The sequence below is a fragment of the Lactuca sativa genome, chromosome 3 (genome assembly GCF_002870075.4).
Source record: "Lactuca sativa cultivar Salinas chromosome 3, Lsat_Salinas_v11, whole genome shotgun sequence".
Classification (NCBI taxonomy): Eukaryota; Viridiplantae; Streptophyta; class Magnoliopsida; order Asterales; family Asteraceae; genus Lactuca; species Lactuca sativa.
In genome coordinates this window covers 282,120,857-282,140,555 of record NC_056625.2, presented here as the reverse complement: position 1 = coordinate 282,140,555, position 19,699 = coordinate 282,120,857, and the positions used below count along the sequence as shown (strand labels likewise).

At 37.0% G+C, this 19,699-nt stretch overlaps 1 long non-coding RNA gene across 1 annotated transcript; it reads left to right on the top strand.

Moving 5' to 3' along the window:
- The first annotated feature begins 407 nt into the window (after positions 1-407).
- On the top strand, positions 408-17,373 carry LOC122197239 (uncharacterized). Its single transcript, XR_006189955.2, has 4 exons — positions 408-476; positions 650-686; positions 16,160-16,216; positions 17,200-17,373. It is a non-coding gene; the product is annotated as an uncharacterized LOC122197239 (long non-coding RNA).
- Positions 17,374-19,699: the final 2,326 nt, after the last annotated feature.

Below are 19,699 nucleotides of genomic sequence, written 5' to 3'. Positions count from 1 at the left end.
GGTTTTCCTAGTAAAGCGATGTACTTTTGATAGTTCCAAATCGTTATAATTGGGTTTAGTTTAAAAGCAAGCTACTAAACATATTAACTTAATCGCAAAGCGATAAAGTATTTCGATTTGTTCTGGAGAAGTTCTTTTATACTAAACCTTAGATGGTTACTCAAGTTGATATTATTCTTTCTGATGGCTCAATAGCTATATTTTTATTTAGATCAACAATGCTGATACAATTATACCTTTCATTTGTTTGATTTGGCTGTTGCGAATGTTAACACAAGCATCTTACTTTTACTTACAGATATATTAATATACATTGCAAGTTTTTTCTTTAATCATTAATGTAGTAAGTTTATTTTTTTTATATCATAGTCTACTCTTTAAATTAATTTCATTTTGTCTACTCTTCAGGTGGCATGGTAATTGCAGCCATAGATTTGATTAAGAACTGTGGAGTTGACAACCAGTATACCATAGTGGTAAAATATTTAGTATAAAATCATTTATTAAACAATATCCTTATGTTTACATGCTACTCTATGCAATATATTTTATTTAAAAAAAATGAAAAAAAACATAATAATATTGCATCATTTATTAATTTAACTCAAAAAAGTTTCATGATTGACCCTTTTTCATGTTCCTTGTGCAGGTTATCGTCTTTACTGTAGATCCAATGACAACAATAGGTAAGTCACATCATTAACCAGATGTCATAAATACCCTTTAATAATGAGAATTAAAAGATTTCTTGTTTGGGTAAAACCCGTTTTATATACATTTTCTGATTTGGGTTTATCAAAAAGATCATATTCTAACATGGTCAAAACTGTGGTTTCACTTTTCTTTCTCAGAGAATGGTGGATTTGATCAAAGGTGTAAAACCGTAAAAATTAAAACAATTTTTCGCATTTTCAAAACACATTTTCCAAACACATTTATTAATAAAATGTCATTGTATCATATCCTTGTTTCACAAAACATCCCCCAAGATCGAAATACATAAAATCCCATGTTTGTGTGTGTGTACGAATCATGCCGGCACCTTCCCACGGTCATCACTGGTACCTAAAACACATAACACTTAACACTATAAGCATAAAGCTTAGTGAGTTCCCCAAAATACCACACACAAATAACTAGCCACTCGAGGCTATAACTCAATAAGACCCTCTTGGTCAATGGGTCTCAGTGGGACACTCTAGTCCCACAACTCTGATGGACCCTCTTGGTCCTAACTCTGTGGACCTTCCGGTCCTAACTCTGATAGCTCTAAGTAATATACAACATAAATCACAAAGAAATAATGCATGATATCACAATACACAATATAAACACATAAGGCATCTCAGCCACACAAAATACCACTCATGGTAAGTATAGTGAGAAGACTCACCTCTGGTATCTTGATAAATCTCTGTCTCGGTAAACGCTGGCCTAGCCTCCGCCTAATCATATGAAATAAATATTCTGTTTAATATAACTCTCAAAGGCTAGACTATGTCCTTTTATGACATTCTCAGAAGGGTAAAAGACCATTTTTACCCCTCTCATAACTCAAAAGGCCCCTCAATAGACAATACCCTAAAAGTCAACCAAAAGTGAACTTTCCGGGTTACGCTGCGCGTACTAGATGTGTATGCTGAGCATACCTGGCTGCCTCTCAGAATCGGGGAACGCCACCCAGTACGCGCCTATGCGGCGCGTACTGGGATTACGCCCGGCATACTCCCCAGCTTCAGCCCCTTAGCTCTTGAGGTCTTAAACAGTTAAGACCCACATCCAATTTCTAGATCTGACCACATCTAAGCCTCTGAATCCATAAAGTTGATGACTTTGAGCCTTTGCATGGCTGAAGAAGCCACCAACTCTGTTGGGATTAAAACCCTAATTGAGATTTGACGAACAAGATGCGGAAAATAAGAACAAACACAAATATGAAGATTATGTCGAATGATCACTCGATTTATTCAAATATGAGGAATAAATTACACTTTCAGCATAGACTAAAGAATCTAACACTACATAAGAAACCTCACGTGGCGGCTACATTTTGCCCTCACTCTTAACCCTAATTATGAAAAATACACGACTATTTATAGGGATAAGACAAGTCTTGGGGTTTTAACCTACACGGCGTCAAGGGGCCCATTGTCATCATCCATGGAGTGCTTTGAAACCCTATAATCTCCCTCTCAAGGTATGGAATGGATGACAATGCTTTAACTTCCAAAACAAACATCTAGCAAATAAAAAGATCTTGCAACGAGGAATAGATGAAGCAATCCACAAATCTTGATTCTTCAATAGTCTTCAAACATGGGCTCTAGGATATACAAATCAAGCACTGAAGTAATGTCTTTAAACTTCATTTTCGAATGTAATCCCAAAAAATCTTCATGAAAACCAAACCCGTCATAAAAAACCCATTTTAACACAAAGAAACCAAATCACTTCTTATCTTTGAAGAGCTCCCCCCTCCAAGTCACAATGATCTTCAAATAAGCTAATGATATAAGCCATTAAAAATATCATGTAACAACCCAAAGTTTAAGATTCGTAATGCCACTTGATCGAGAAAATACTAGAAGTCGGAGATATAACAAGTCATTAGCAGAGCTCGATAAAGAACTTCCGCTGTAAAGGATACTTCTCTATAAAAGCTTTAGCAGAGCTCGATGAAGAACTTCCACTGTAAAAGCTACCTTCATAATTCTACCACAAACTTTATCAAAATCTTCAACTTTGAAAATTCACAAATCCAATTTCGAATGGCCATACCATATTCTCCCCCGATTTATAATCAAAAACATGATTATAAAGCCTTCAAATGGTCATGATAATGATCTTGAATGGATAAAAATTTACTAAGCTCCCCCGTGACAAAATGATATTAACGATAAAGTATAAAATCTGAAAAAGTCGTGAAAATTTGATGTTATAACGATAAACGACTTTCCTAACCGCCAAGACTTGATGGAATCTATAATTTTTCTGTTCACGAAAAAAATATGTGTGTTAAAAAAAATCCAAAACTGTTCACTAGCCCTCAAATTTGCAAACTTTTTGAAAAATGGCCTGAAACTGTCACTTTTCTAAAATTCAGAGTACAAAATTAATAATTCAGCACCATATTCCCCTTTATTTGTAACAAAATCTAGAATGGTCCAAAAATGCCAAACTTTGAAAACAACAAGGATCAAAAGTGTTAAATCATTGAAGCTTCAGGGACCAATAACGTTACTTGATATCTTCATCCCCAATAAAGCGTCTGATTAAAAAGAACCACTAGAACGGTGAATCAAATTATCGTTCGCGTATGAAACCTCAAGCCCGATTCCAATCAACCAATAACATCGTCTGATCCTTTTGTTCTGTTCCTGGTGTTCGTGCCTACTAGGACTCCGAATCCGAGTCAAATAGTGTCACCATTCGTTCTGAATACACCCAAATCATAGTCAATTTTGACCTTTTCGTTTGACACTTGTTCTTCCCAATTGATTACCAATTCCAATTTCGTTCGTTCTAATGGCTCGAGGAGCTGAAACATTTACTCCATTTAATCTCATAGTCGCATCAATTTCCTTTTCAATTTTGATATATATTTTTTTTCAATCCGATCGATGCAAACCCATATTCCAACATTGCCTTCGTTTCGATCTTTAGCTCAAACTCAGATGAACAACAGAAGAATATCATAAATCTTCATGAACAGTAGATATAACAAGAACCTTGATTCCAATCCGCCAAAACACCAATAATCTTAAATAACTTGTGCAGAGAATCATCAAATCAAGAACCGATACTTCAACAATCAATAGATCTTCAAAGACCCGCTCTGATACCACTTGATGGGATTAAAACCCTAATTGAGATTTGATGAACAAGATGTGGAAAATAAGAACAAACACAAATATGAAGATTATGTCGAATGATCACTCGATTTTTTCAAATATGAGGAATAAATTACACTTTCAGCATAGACTAAAGAATCTAACACTACATAAGAAACCTCAAGTGGCGGCTACATTTTGCCTCACTCTTAACCCTAATTATGAATAATACACGACTATTTATAGGGAAAAGACAAGTTTTGGGCTTTTAACCTACATGGCATCAAGGGGCCCATTGTCATCATCCATGGAGTGCTTTGAAACCCTACAAATTCCTAATTAATTATTGACCAATATTAATTAAACAAATATTGTTTCTCCTTAATATGTTACTCTTATAACATATTAATAAATCATAATAACATTTCTCTCTATTTATTTCTCCAGTCAAGTTGCTTTGGTGAAGGCAATCCAAAAGGACCATGCACAACCGGGTCAAGTACTTACCAAATATGGTTACGGGCTTAGACACTAATCCAACAATAGCCTTAATGGCTGGGGCTCCCAACGTATCGCCAATCATCTCCCACCAATCTCTTTCTCTATCCCTCAAACAACCTGCAGCAAAACGGACCTTCGACCCTTCCGGGTAGAAGCTCATCAGCTGTGCAGACTTGATGTCTGCGAGCCATCTCCTAGCAGCAATGGGGTCCTTCCCCCCATGAAAATCCGGCGCACCACTCCCACAGAAGTCCTTAAAGGACAGTGTGCGTGTACCCACCTGGCTAGACGCCAGATCACTCCTGAATGTCCGGAGGCGATCCTCCATCAGCTCGATAATCCTTTCCTTGATCGAACCGAAAAGGACCAGGGTCGCCTCAAGAATACCTCTCGTAATCTAGGACGCGATGAACTTGCGTAACCCATCATCGACATGCTCAGATTCCGCTCCCGAGCCCGATCCTGAACTAGATCCTGATCCCCCTGCTCCATGACGTGTGACCACCATTCTGAAAATTAAAAACACAATTGTCAGGATCACATATACCCTCGAAAGGTCTCACCCACTCTCCAAGTTTCCAGGTTCCATCTCGGCCCTCCTTGAATTTAGTACGGATCCTCTGCTTTCAGTAGTACGGGCCCATACTACCTTCCATATCTATCCGTACTTTCCTCAAGGAATGCCTTGACTTCACCAAGTCCCTTTCACCAATACTCTTCCCACTGATCACATCCTGGGCTTCCCTAGGGCACTCTCCGACCTACTCCCCGACATCAGCTGCATTAGGAGTCCTTACCGCGTCCCCCTAACTAGCTAGCGGATACTGCTACATATACGTTCACTAGTTAGTAGAAGTTGGCCAGAACCCCCATAGCACAAAGCAAGTAGCATTCGTGCGTTGAGTAACCAAATCATACATAACCTACATAGGCCATCCTACTGCTGACTAAACAGTCCTAGCATACAGCTCATACAACCAGCACATATGGCATCCTTCCAAGATCCTTAGCCCTAACTAGCATGCAATTCTCAGAATCATATATCAGGCACACAAGGCATCCTCTTAGATCGTTAGTCCTATTCTAGCTTGCAGTACTCTGAATCAAAACTATATAACATAATATAACAAGTATGGGTATCTTAGGGAAAACGTACTTGAGTGCGGCTAGTCGCACGCATCACAGACTTCGTCTTTCTTAAAGCTTCCCATTTTAGATTTTAGAAAACCATTTTCCTTGTAAAAATCTTTTAGTCCCTCGGTTTGAGTCCAGACACCCCCGAGGGTGTGTCCGAATCCCTCAAACCAGGGCTCTGATACCAACTTGTAACATCCCAAATTTCATGGCTAAAAATTTCATTTTAAAATTTAACATGTAATAAAGCGTATCACTAAAACATTGTCAAGTTTATAAATCTTAAGGTCATGTCTCAAAACATTATCATCAGAAACAAAGAAAATTAGAGTACGATCCAAGAAAATCCAGTGCGGAAATCATGTGTATGATGCGCCGCTACGCCACCGACTCTTTCCCTTTCGACGAAGAGGTACCTGAAACCAAACCTAAACTGTAAGCACAAAGCTTAGTGAGTTCCCCCATCATACCACATACCACACAATATCGTCAGTATCTTTAAACCGGTAAACTTCATCAGTATCTTTCAATAGGTATCCATCATTAGTATCTTTCAATCGGTAACCAACATCGGTAACTTTCTACCGGTACCAATCATCGGTATCTTTCAACTGGTAATTGGGGACTATTTCAGCCCCTTATCACTAGCAACAATCAACAGATATAAACATACAGTCAAGCATATCCGGGTACTGACCTACCCTTGGGTCCTAAGGACCACTGTTAGGGAAACTAACCCTTACTAAACACATAACATATATTCCAGATAAATCAGATAACCAGTCCAAGATAATTATCACAAAGACCATTATCTTATAAATACCCCTTTTTGGTGGGCCGGCATTGTGGCCTTAGACCCACCCATACAGGAATGTAATTCACCTCAATGTCGTGCGGTGTCAGAAATATCTTCGGCGCACAATTCGACTCCCTACGACTCCTCGATCCTTACACGACAACCTCCAAGTCAACACACATCCCATACAACCCTAAACAGGGTCGGTCCAAGTTCAGTCAAAGTCAACGCTGGTCAAAGTCAACATTCAGTTGACTTGACTCGCTGAGTTGGCCTACCAACTCGTCGAGTCCATGCTTCTCTAATCCGACCCAAACCCCGACTCCACTCGTCTAGTCTAGCAAGAACTCGACGGGTTCTCCTTCATCCATAACATCTGGACCATCTTCATCCGACTCGCCGAGTTCCTTCTTGAACTCGTCAAGTTCATCTTCATCATAAGAACTTGTCCAGTCTATGACTCGCCGAGTTGTATGAACAACTCGTTGAGTCTATCTTCAAAGATTACGAGATTGCCTTGGACTCGCCGAGTCTGTTCATACACTCGCCAAGTCCAGTCTTGACCAACTTCATACAGTCGATCTAAATGAGGTCTAACACATCCAAACCATAGATCTGGCCCCCTAATGACCATTTTACACGTAAAGTTCCAAACTTGATGCACATGCATTGGGTTTTAGCTTAAAAATCCATATAAAGTGTCTTACAATGTGCATGGGGCTCTTATGGCCCTAAAGTTGGCATTTTATGCCATGAGACCACTCTTAAAGCCCAGATCTGAAGCTAAAGTTCACATAACACTCCGTAAATCTGAAAGTGGCTTGAAAAGCCCTAAATGCATCCAAGATCCATATCCCAAAGGTGAACAACCAAATGAAAGACCAAATCATGAGCATTTTACCTTGATTAAGCTAGAAATGGAATGAGATTTCTGGATCTACAAGCCCCAATTCGAATATTCAAGCTCCTCTTCTATCTTCCAAGCTTCACAAATCAACAAAAGCACCAAAATGGCATTAATACACACATATACGGCTAGGGTTTCTCTCTGCAACTCTAGGGGAGTGTTAGGGACAAGGAAGACCGAGTTAATGTGTTTATATAGGTGCAAACCCTCATATTAGGGTTTTTGTCCATACAGCGCGGACTCGCCGAGTCCGACCCCTGACTCGCCAAGTCAACCACTTGACCCCCAGGTCCAATTCGCTTCCACTCGACAAGTTGGGCCACCAACTCGCTGAGTCCTAGGCCAAAATGCAAAATGCTTAATTTAAATTATGTACCAGGAACCAGGTGCTACAGATCAATTCTTTCAGACGATCATAATATGCTTCAATAGTTTCACTTTCTTTTTGTTTGAAGTCTTTCCATTCAACCAAGCATTGTTTCATAGAATTCATAGTTGTATACAACTGGAGGCAAAGCTCCTCTCAAATCTCTCATACATCTTTTCTCTAGCTTTTTCATACGTTCAGTTTGATTCTCTACTCCAGAACTTGCAGAAGACGCTCCGAATGATTGAAAATTTGATGGAGGATTGAGATTGCTAGAAATACAATTCCACAGTTCTTCATCTAAACCATTGAGATAATCCTCCATACGATCAGCCCACTGATCGCAATACTAAGGAATTAGCATTGGAATTTTTGTAGAAGATCCTAACAAATGAGAGAATGATGTCATAGAATTAGGATTGAATGATGCCATTGTTGTACGGAAGAAAACATTGAGAATTTAGAAGAAAACTTGAGATTTGTAACAACAAACTAGATGATTCAACTTGAAACAACAAGACTAACACTCTATCCAACAATTCAAGTGCAGAATCGAATCATAGACTTAGATCTAACAAACTTTTCACTTTTCAAAAAGTGCGGACACTTTTAAATTAGAAATTGATTTAAAAACTTTTGAAAGGATGAAAATCGGATCAGAGATATGATTCTTGCTTTGATACCAATTGATGTGGTGTTTATTATGATGGTATGTGCGGAATTAGAAAGATCTAGTAAATCATCATATAAAATCAAGAACACAAGGAGTAAATAAATCTTTTTAAGCTCTCATTAGTTTCATAGAAAGGTCACAAATGGGTCTTGCAATATTTCTCTCTCTAAACTAATGCTCTCATAAGTGTTTCTTACATAAAATGAGTGCCACTCACTTCCTTATAAAGGAAAGGAAACCCATTACACATACAAGTGGGTTAGCCCACGACTCCACATCCAAGCATGACTTTGCACCCTAACACTAATCACTTTCAATTTTTCAGCAGTCTGATGGACTATCTCAGGTCCCATAAACTGCTTTTCTCCAGCTTCAAGCCAACATGACGATGTTTGACACTTCTGTCCATACAAAGCGTGATAAGGTGTCATCTTGATGCTCGATTAGAAATTGTTATTGTAGGAAAATTCAACCAAAGGTAAATGTTCATCCCAGTTACCTTGGAATTCCAGGGTATATGCTCTCAGCATATCCTCCAGTGTTTGAATCGTTCGTTCACTCTGAACATCGATTTGTGGATGGTATGTTGTACTCAGACAAAATTTTGTACCCAATTTCACTTGTAGACTTTTTCAAAACCTTGACATGAAATGGCTATCATGATCCGACACAATAGTTAAAGGCACACCGTGAAGTCTTACTATCTTCTTCACATAAGCATTAGCAAGTTTATCCATAGACCATTTCTCATTGGCTGCTATGAAGTGTGCACTTTTCGTAAATCGATCAACGACCACCTAAATCATGTCATGACCGCTCTTCATTATGGGCAGTTTAGTCACAAAATCCATAGTGAGTTCTTCCCATTTACCCATGGGTACAGGTAAAGGTTCTAAACTCCTATACAGTTTTTGATGTTGTTCTTTAACTCTCACACATGTCACACACTCGGCCACATACTTTGCAACATCGAGCTTCATCGTCGGCCACCAATAGTAAGGTTTCAGATCCCTATACATTTTTGTGCTACCAAATTAAATCGAGTACATGATCTTGTGAGCTTCTTCCATCAGAAGATCTGTCAGTCCTCCCGTCCTAGGTACCTAAATCCTATCTTGGAATACCTTCAACCCTTGGTTGTTTGTACCGAACACTAACGTTTTGCACAAACGTTCTTCCTTTCGGTCATTTTTCTCTAAAGCTTCCTCTTGAGCTTTCTTTACACTTTCCACAATTGTCGACACAACTTCAATTCTCAACGCTCTTGGCCTTTTCTTTTCAAGGATTACCTTCCGACTGAGAGCATTAGCAACAACATTTGCTTTACCACGGTGGTAAAGTATCTCACAGTCGTAGTCCTTGAGTAACTATATCCAGCGTCGTTGCCTCATGTTCAATTCCTTCTGATTAAAGAGATATTGAAGACTATTATGATCAGTAAAAAGTTTTCATTTGGTGCCTTAAAGATAGTGCCTCCATATCTTTAAGGCGAATACTACTGCTGTTAACTCCAGATCATGAGTGGGGTAGTTCTTTTCATGCTCTTTTAATTGCCTCGATGCATATGCTATCACTTTATCCCTTTGGGTCAGAACGCAACCTAACCCAACTCGAGATACATCGCTATAAACAGCAAAGTCATCAACTCCTTCAGGCAAGGAAAGAATCGGTGCTTCACACAATTTCTTCTTTAACTTCTTGAAAGCTTCCTTATGCTTCTCATTCCATGTATAAGTAGCTCCTTTATGGGTCAAAGCTATTAATGGAGTAGCGATCGAAGAAAATCCTTGGATAAACCTTCGGTAATATCCAACTAATCCTAAAAAGCTTCGGTTCTCCGTAGGACTTTTCGTTTGTTCCCACTTCATTACAGCTTCAATCTTTGCTGGATCAACCATTAGTCCATCTTGGTTGACCACATAACCCAAGAATTGGAAATCCTAAATCCAAAAATCACATTTGGAGAACTTAGCATACAACATCTCCTTTTTCAATACTTCTAACACTTCTCGCAGGTTTTTTCCATGCTCCTCCTGGCTTTTCGAGTAAATCAGAATGTCGTCTATGAACACTATCACAGATTTATCGAGGAATGGTTTACAAACCCTATTTATCAAATCCATGAATACTGCTGGATAGTCCAAATGACATAAACAAAAACTCGTAGTGTCAATATCTTATTCTGAATGCAGTCTTCTCAATATCCTGCTTTGTCATCTTTAGATGATGGTATCTGACCTTAGATCGATCTTCAAGAAATAACTCGAACCTTGCAACTGATCAAACAGTTCATCAATCCTTGGCAATGGGTACATGTTCTTTATTGTTGCCTTGTTCGGATCTCTATAATCAATTCACATTCTCATACTCCCATCTTTCTTCTTTACGAATATCATCGGAGCCCCATAGGGCGATGAACTAGGTCTAATGAAACCATTGTCCAATAACTCCTGGAGTTGAGTCATAAGCTCTTTCATCTTGGTTGGTGCTAATCGATACGGTGCGTTTGCTATCGGCGTTGTTCCTAGTAACAAGTCGATATGGAATTCCACTTTTCTATCAGGGGGTAATCCGGGAAGATCTTCAGGAAAGACTTCCGGATAGTCACACACCACCGAAATATTTTGCACCTCATTTTTTCCTTCATAGCATTGATCACGAAGGCTAGATATGATGTACATCCCTTGGCCAAACACTTTCTGGCTTTCATTAGGGAAATGAATCCAAAGTTTTCTCTGTGTTTGTCTCCATACACCATAAACAACTCTTTTCCTAGCGGGTTTACTTTTACTGTCTTCTTCCTACACAATATTTTGGCATCATTGGCGCTAAGCCAATCCATTCCTAAAACGATGTCGAAACCATTTAACTCGATAGGTAATAATTCCTCATGGAGCTTATTCCCATTCAAGTTAATGAAGATGTTTTTCATATGATGGCTAACGGGTACAAACTTGCCACTATCAACCTCGACTATTAAAGCATTATCTAGTCTATCAACAGGCAAAGCTAGTTTTCTACCAAATTCAAGCGAAATAAAGGAGTAGTTGGCTCCAGAATCAAACAAAATTTGGGCAGACAATTTATTTACGAGAAAAGTACCTGAAACGACATCCACTTCCTCCTTTGCAGCTTCAAGTTTCATTTGGAAGGCTCTGGCTTTTGGCTTTGGTGGGAGATTGGGCCTTGCTTCCCCTTTCTTCTTTGGGAAGTCCCTCGAGATGTGCCCCTCCTCACCACACCCATAACAAACTTTCTTATTGAGGGTGCATTCATTGGCATAGTGCCCAGACTTTCAACATTTAAAACATGTGACCTCTTCGCCACATTTCCCATGGATCTTATTCTTACATTTGTCACACCATTTGGCTTCTCCTCCTCCTCCTCCTCCTCTCGAAACAGAGTTCGAGAACTTACTTTTCTTGTTGGAATTCGAAGGTCCTTCGAACTTCCTTTTCTCACCAACATCTGTCCTCTCTAGACCCTTCTCCCTGATCTGGGTCTCAACATTCTTAGCAGCCCAGATGGCGGCTTTCAATGTGGTTGCTTGCTTAACCATTGGACTAAAATCTGCTGGTAAACTATGTGCAGACTTATTGAGCTTAGAGAGTTCAGTTGGAACTAAGTATGGAATAAGCTTCATCTTTTTTGTGAAACTAGCAGCATATTCAGTAATGCTCATTTTTCCTTTCTTCAAATTCTGAAACTCATTATTGATTTCTAGAAGATCCTGCTCAGAGCAGTATTGCGATTTCAGTTGTACCATAAATTCCTCCCAAGACATCTTGCTAGCTTCTCCCTTGGGCATCGAATCAGCTAGTAACTTCCACCAGCTCAATACACCAGATTTTAACAGAGGAATCACAAGTGCGGTCTTCTGTTTGTTGCTGCACTCACAACTTTCAAACATTGTCTCCATTTCGGAGATCCAATTTATAACTTCCAACGACATTGGACTTCCAAATAGACACGGTGGTTTGGATGCCATGAAATCTTTGTATTTTCATCCATGTCGATCACCTCCTCAATCCTGCTTGTTTCATCTAACTATCGGTGGGTTGTCTTGACCAACAGTCCTACTGTAGTTCCCTCCTTCCGACTGCCCTTCATTAAATTCGGGCTGTCCAATAGGGATCATAGTTTCTTCCTTATTATGTTGCAGTAATCGCCTTGTCTCCTCCATTTGGCGATCCAACATCATCTGCATCATTGCTTGTACCCTAGCCATCGTCATTGGCTCATGTGCAACTCTGACAACAGGTACTTGCTCAAGTACTGGGGTTCCGGCTGTTGATTCGGATTTCTATTTGCGTTTCCAACTCCACTTCTAGTTCTTTCCATTCTTGATCTATACACCAAATAAGGTGAATTTTGATCTTTATTCACTATAAACTTCTAAACGTTTACATGATAGTTCTAATATCGTAGTCAAACGCTTAGAATCCTACACACATAAGGTTTCCAGATTAGGTCGGCAACAGACCATAGATCTGAACAAATAATGGCATATATGGGTAACATATAACATTTAGCACATAAAAGCATTTTAGGAATCTTTCCTAAAATAAACTAGTGCTCATGTATAAAATATCCTAGACACTTATCTCACAATCATCACTTAGCATTCAAAGTTTAAGTCTAGAAATCCTATAAATTTCTAGTTCGCTTAAACTAATGCTCTGATACCAACTGTGGCATCCCCATTTTCACAGCCAGAAAAGACCAACTTTTTTTATGCTTGTTTGAAAATTAGAGTAACATTTTACATAAAAGTGTTGCGGAATATTTTCACAAAATAAAAATATGATAAAAATTTATCAAAGAATTTCCCTAGAAATGTATTTCATTAAAAAGACTTGAGATATCATGTTCGATTCAGATCAAAAGCATAAACAGTACATTATAAGCCTTACAACAGTTATTTACAACTACTGGCCTATAATCCAAAATTCCCTCATCATCATCCAAATTATGCTCTGGGTCCACTACCTAAAAAACAGAAAGCTGAGTGGGTCAGGCTTGAGAGCCTGTGAGCATATAGGGTTTTGAACCCACAAATAATAATAGATTTATTAATTTCATCAACCAATAATAAATTTATTAATTTCATCAAACCATCAATAACCCTGATTACCCATTCACGTTATCCTCACTTTACGCCCCTAAACACCTATACAAGGGACCTAGTCTAAGGATTTTATCATCGGGATAGACTTTACTGCTAAGGGGATTCCTAAGCCATATATGTCTGTAAGGCAACCATAGGGGGGGATAGAGTACACCGGTGAACATCAAGTCCACTACACCTGCAGGTTGCGAGCCTGCTAGTGTTCCACATGACTGTCTAGAAAAGTCTGTGGATGTCATCCATACTCTGCTAGATGACTGGAACAACAACAACATCGAGGCCTCTCATCATTTTATCACACACCAACTATTTCATCTACCCATGGTATACCCAATATATTTGTAGATAATATATATATATATATATATATATATATATATATATATATATATATATATATAGTTTAATTCGTTTTAAAACTTGTATAAAACAGTCATTCAACAACCATCTCAAATAAACAATCAATATATATACACATAGCACGTATTTATATAAAATACTTCATATCTATGTGTAAGTTGAAAGTAACTATACACTCACCCGATTTAATGATAATCGGGCAACACTTCGTTTCTTAAAATGATCGTTTATGATAAAACCGGGGGCTTTAATGAAAAACCAGGCTCTGCGAGGTTAGAGCTTCAAAACCGAAAAGATAAATTTTGTGGGCTTCTCGGGAACTTCGGGACGTGTTTCGGGTGTTTGGTATAATACCGGGGCTTTGGGGGAAGTCGGAATGAAAGAAATATGGTTTTAGGGGTGTACAATGTCAAATTTCCAAATTATCCCCAGGACGTCTCGCACCCATCTACTTATAGGGGCGAGGCTTTTGATCGGACGGCTGAGAGGACTCCACGCGACAGCAGATCCGAAGAGAAGGCACATGGATCGCACATGCAAGGGTCAGCTTTTGGCCTCTGATTGGACCGAGGTCTAGGTCAGAGGGTTGGGTCGTGGCACGACGTGCGAAGCTCGGAAACGTGAAGAAAGGACACGCATCAGACTCCTATTGGACCGCGCTTCGGATGCGAGGGCATGCGACATGCCTCGCCAGTTGGCTTTGGTGACTCAGCAATTTCGGATACGTGGCGCGTTATGAGCGAGGATGATGTGGCCGAAGTCCCACCATGCGAAATTTCTCGGATTTGGCATTTTTTCTCGATTTTTGTGCCAAAACATCTATAATCCATAACATGCGTATATGGGCTCCGTTTTTTGACATTCCTTATATGCACATGTAGGTAAAATTATGCTCTACATCTTTTGTTTAGACTTCATTGGCTAAGTTTTAATTTATTTTTTTATATTATTATTTTTAACAGATCGGGACAGGAAAATCCGTTAAAAATTTATAACTTCTACATCCGACGTCCGTTTTCGTCAGTCTTTTTACCATTGTACTACTATTGACGAGATCTTCAATTATCGTTTAGGTTGTGTTGGCTAAAAATCACTCGATCTAAAATTCGAGTTTTTAACTGTCTACTACTAAGTTGAAACTTAGAAAAATGATAACTTCCTCATACGAAGTCAGATTTGGGCGTTCTTTTTATACATGTTCTCGGTTTAACAAACACTACAACTTTCTTTTAGGTTGCTAAGGCTAAAAATCACTTTATCTTAAATTCACTTTTTAGGCTTCTCAGTGTCGTGTCGGTTCCGTAGCGAAACTTCGACGTGTCATAACTTCTTCGTTATAACTCGTATTTCAGTATTCTTTATATCTCCGAAATCCTTATTTCGGCCACTACAACTTTCTTAAAAGATATCGACTTTATCTAATATTTATTTTCAATGTTTCTTTTTATTATTAATTAATTAAATCATAATAATTAAGCAAATAAGCACATAATTCACATAATATTCACATAATTCATCATTATTACTTCAAAATAAGTTACAAATATTGACCTAGACTAATACACCATTATTAATGTTTTAGCTCAGAAACACGGGCGTTACAGTTTACATGTGCCAAGTATTGTAGGGACTATAGGGAATATAACAACCTGTTATTTTCAATATTGTAAAAGTCAAACCTGGATCAACTAAAGTCCAACTTATTGTTTGGATTTTTTTTTATTAAAGTTGCTTCGATAACCTTTATGTGTTTAAAAGACTTTAAATTGAAGTATTGCTAAAATTAGAAGTGTAATGCTAAATCCAAGAAGTGTCGCATGGGCAGTAAACCTTCGGACCGTAAACGACTTCTAAGTCGCAAACCTTCGCTGTTTCTTCTTCTCCTTTCTTTTCTTCGAATTGCAAACCGAAAAGGGCAGCAAACTATTTGCAGCCACAAACAGTTCGTAGCCACACACCCGAGGATCTTATTTCCTTTGGAAGTGTTCACAGCCGCAATCTCTTATGTATATATAGATGTTTGACTGATTTTTCTTTCGTTCTACATCTCCCAGCCGAAAAATCAAGCTTTCTCTCTCAATTATCATAGACCAAAAACCTCCTCTCTCCTGAAGAACATGCGAAATTCTCTTGAATTCAACTTAGAATCTTGTAAGAATCATACCTTGATCTTGTGATTAGTTCACAAACACTTCTAATCTCCATAATTTCGGCCGAAAACCCTTGCATCTTCTTGGTTTCACCAATAACACCAAGAACACACACTTGAAGGTGGCTAAAAACCCAATAACATCAACATCTTCTAGCCATAAACTCCAATCAGCCTTCCATTTTGCTTCTTACACTCTTACTTGTAAGTTAAACTTACAAATTAGTCCATTTGCTTATCATATTTGTGATTATATTCACTAAAAGTATACATATATATTAAATGAAATTCTTATAAGATTCGTTTTTCCCCAGGATCTAAGTTGTGGAAACACATCCTAAATCAAACCCCAATCGAGTCGCTCACAAAAGGTGAGTTCATACCCCTACATTTTTATGATTTTTAACTGTTTTAGGGCGGGGGGGGGGGGGGGGGGGGATGCAAGTGAAACACAATATAAGATTGTGTTAATATGTAAATTTTTTTAAAAGTTTTTAAATTGTTATATTTATCAACATTACATATTTATATATGTGTAAATTATATAATTTGGATTTAGAAGATTTAGAATAAGTAATTTGACCCCATTTCCTATTCCTTGTTTGGTTTTGGGCATGGGGTTATGTTATTTATTCGAAGGTCTAGTTAATCACAATTATATAAATATTAGGTTTATATAAATATAAAATGGTTTTCAAACTGTTTTGTACTATTTAAGTACAAACTGTGGATTTCATAGAATAACAGTATTATAGATTTTTACAAAAGTCAACAAAGGTTTTCATTGTAGTAAACCAAACAGTTAAACTATAATAGGTATAGTTTAGAGAACTCATTCATTGGTTTCAAGGTTCAATGTACTTTACTGAAAACAAACATATAAACTATATCTTATATAGTTTATGAAATTTACTTACAATGTATTTATTACAAAGTAACTTTTCCATATTTTATACATAATCAACAATATAGCATTTGTGTGACAACCTTCATCTAGTATGCTTATAATAACTCACAATTTGGTATTGAACAAAATGATTATTGTGTAAATACGTAAAACTTCACATAGTTTTATTTAATTATGAAACCAAAATATAGTATTTTACAAGTATAAGTACGGAATACTATTTCGGTACAGAGAAAACATACTTTTCATGGTTTTATGTGAATCATTTTACTAATTCAAAATACAGAAACTTTCATACATTTGTTTACAGTATAACAAAGCATAAAATTTTGGGAAAAACGTGTTTACATTATCAATGAACAAGGAAACAAATTTCAATTACAAACATACTTATGAACTCACCAACTTAATTGTTGACACATTTTCAAAACTACTTGTATTCTCAAGGAATCAGTAGACAGGTACACTAAGAATTTTAAAGAAGACGGGGCTCTATAAACTCATGTCCTTTAAACTTGTACTTTTGGTGTTATATATACTATGTTTGGAACACAGATATAAAACATATAGCTTTGTAAATACAATGGCTGTTGTTGTACTTTGAGTATAATTATGCATTGTTGTGATACTGTACATGACGTCCTCCACCCTCGAACGTTTCTACCATTCTGGTTTGGGGTTTGATAGGGAAGAAAGAAATTTTAGCTTTGTAGAGTCAAATATGTTGTGATATATGAAAGTCTTTGGTAGCACTTGAAGTTTCGAATAATTTATCAATATCTAAGGTCTTCATGAGTTAAATATTGTATGTATTTTATCAAATGCTTATGTAGATTCTCTTTAACTGTCAAAGTCCTGATATACTTTTGGTATCCATCGAGTACAATATAAATAATTTAGGTACCTTTGTTATTTGTAAATTTTGAAACTTATGCATTGTGCTTACTTTTTCTAAAATGTACTTGTACTTTCTTCGGATAAAATAAGTTACATGAACATTATATTTACATCTCGTGTTCTTATTAACTCTGATTTCATATACGATTAATTTCTTAACACTTCAATTGGTATCAGAGCAAGAATCGACAAATTGATTGAGGAATGTCATTCTTATTTTTGATTTTAGTGAATCATTTGTTCTGATTCAATTATTTTCCACAAGTAAAAAGGTAATTCTTCGATAGATCTCTACGATTTAGCAATTATGCAATCGTTAATTAATTGGTCGTATCTTATTTCATTATTTTCAAGTTTTTCTTCTTCTAAAATTGAATCAATGTCAAATTGGAATGTGAATACCTTGATGAATTATGGTATTGTGCTTGGTTTATTCGGTGGTTATGTATAACTACATCTATGGTTGCAATACTGCAAAGAATATGTGGGACACACTCAAGGAGACATTTCAGGGAAATGATCAACCAAATAAGAGTTATGTAACTCAATGTGTGTCTATGTTAGCTAAATTCTAGCAGAAGGATAATGAATCTATCAAATCATACTATGATCGGTTCAACGAGTTGATTGAAAAGTGCACAAGTTATATTGTTTTTCATACTTCTCTAGATTTTAAAATTACTTTCACTCTTCATTTGAAAAAGAAGTGGAAGAACATTTTTTTTATATAATAAAAACCTAAGAGAACTTCGATAGTTAATTATTGTTGAATCTCTATAATATGATTAGAGCTCATGAGTTTGAAGAGAAAGAGATTGCAAAGGAGACAAAGAAAATAGATTTTGGAGGTTCCTTGGCTTTGATCTTGAAAACTACAAGTAAATAGGTGTGTTCTAATATTGAAGCAGAAGATAACAAAGAAGGTATGTTTATGAATTTTGGAGATGAAGTTGTGGCCTATTATTCAAATAATAGTGTCAAGAAATTTTACAAGAAGCCAATTGGTGGAAACTTCAAAAAGACTGTTGAGAAGGTGTTTCACAAAAGACTGTTGAGAAGAAGTTAACTAGAGATTCTGGTTATGGCTATAATTAATGAAATGGAAAGAATATCATGCTAGGCATTGTATGTTGAAGAAGAAAGAGCATAATAAAGAGGAAGTGAAAGAAGAGGCTTAATCTGTGCTGAAAATTAAATAGCTTTGATTAAGTTCAAAGAATCATTTTCTCATGGCATGGAATTCAAATAGGGAAGATGACACCTACCAGATTCTGTAATCGGGCTCAGACGATGATGAAATGCACCATTCGATGCAAAATGTTCTGTTCGCTACCCATTATGGTGATCATTTAGAGGAGAAGAGAGTGTTGAAAAAGACCATGGAGGAAAGTGAAGATGAGAGTGAAGAGGAAGAATAAGAGTTGACTGAAAGAAGATGCTTTGTTTCAACCACATCAAAAGTCTCCTATGACTAAGAAGGTAGTTGATCTCGTTTTCCCTCTTAATACTCCTTTAGATTCTTAAAATATTGTATTATTTGATTTTGATGATACATGTTATTATGTGAATAACATGCTTATTTCCATGAGTAGTAAGTTGGAGAAAAATAAAGCTTTGCTTTGTGAGGCTAGAAATAAGTTGGAAGAGAAAAGGGTTAGGATTGACTGCTTAGATTTGAAAATTATAATTATTATGATCGATAGAGATTCACTTAGAATGTGGAATAATTTACTTGTAAAACAACAAAACATATATTGTAATACAAAAAATGATTATATCGGAAGCTTACTCTTTTTTATCACTCATTGGATACATGTAATGAATAGCATCGGAAACATCATCCTTTTATTAACTTTAAGTGAGAATTAGTTGATGAAATTTCATATGATTGTGAGCATCAGGTTCCTAAGTCTGACCAGGTACCAAATGATTAGTATGTTTATGGTGCTGTTAACCTTGATGATTGAAGGGCTTAGAATAATGATTTGGTCTAGATATTGCAATTAGTGATAGGGGTACGTTTGTAATTAGCCTTTTTGACAGTTTACGG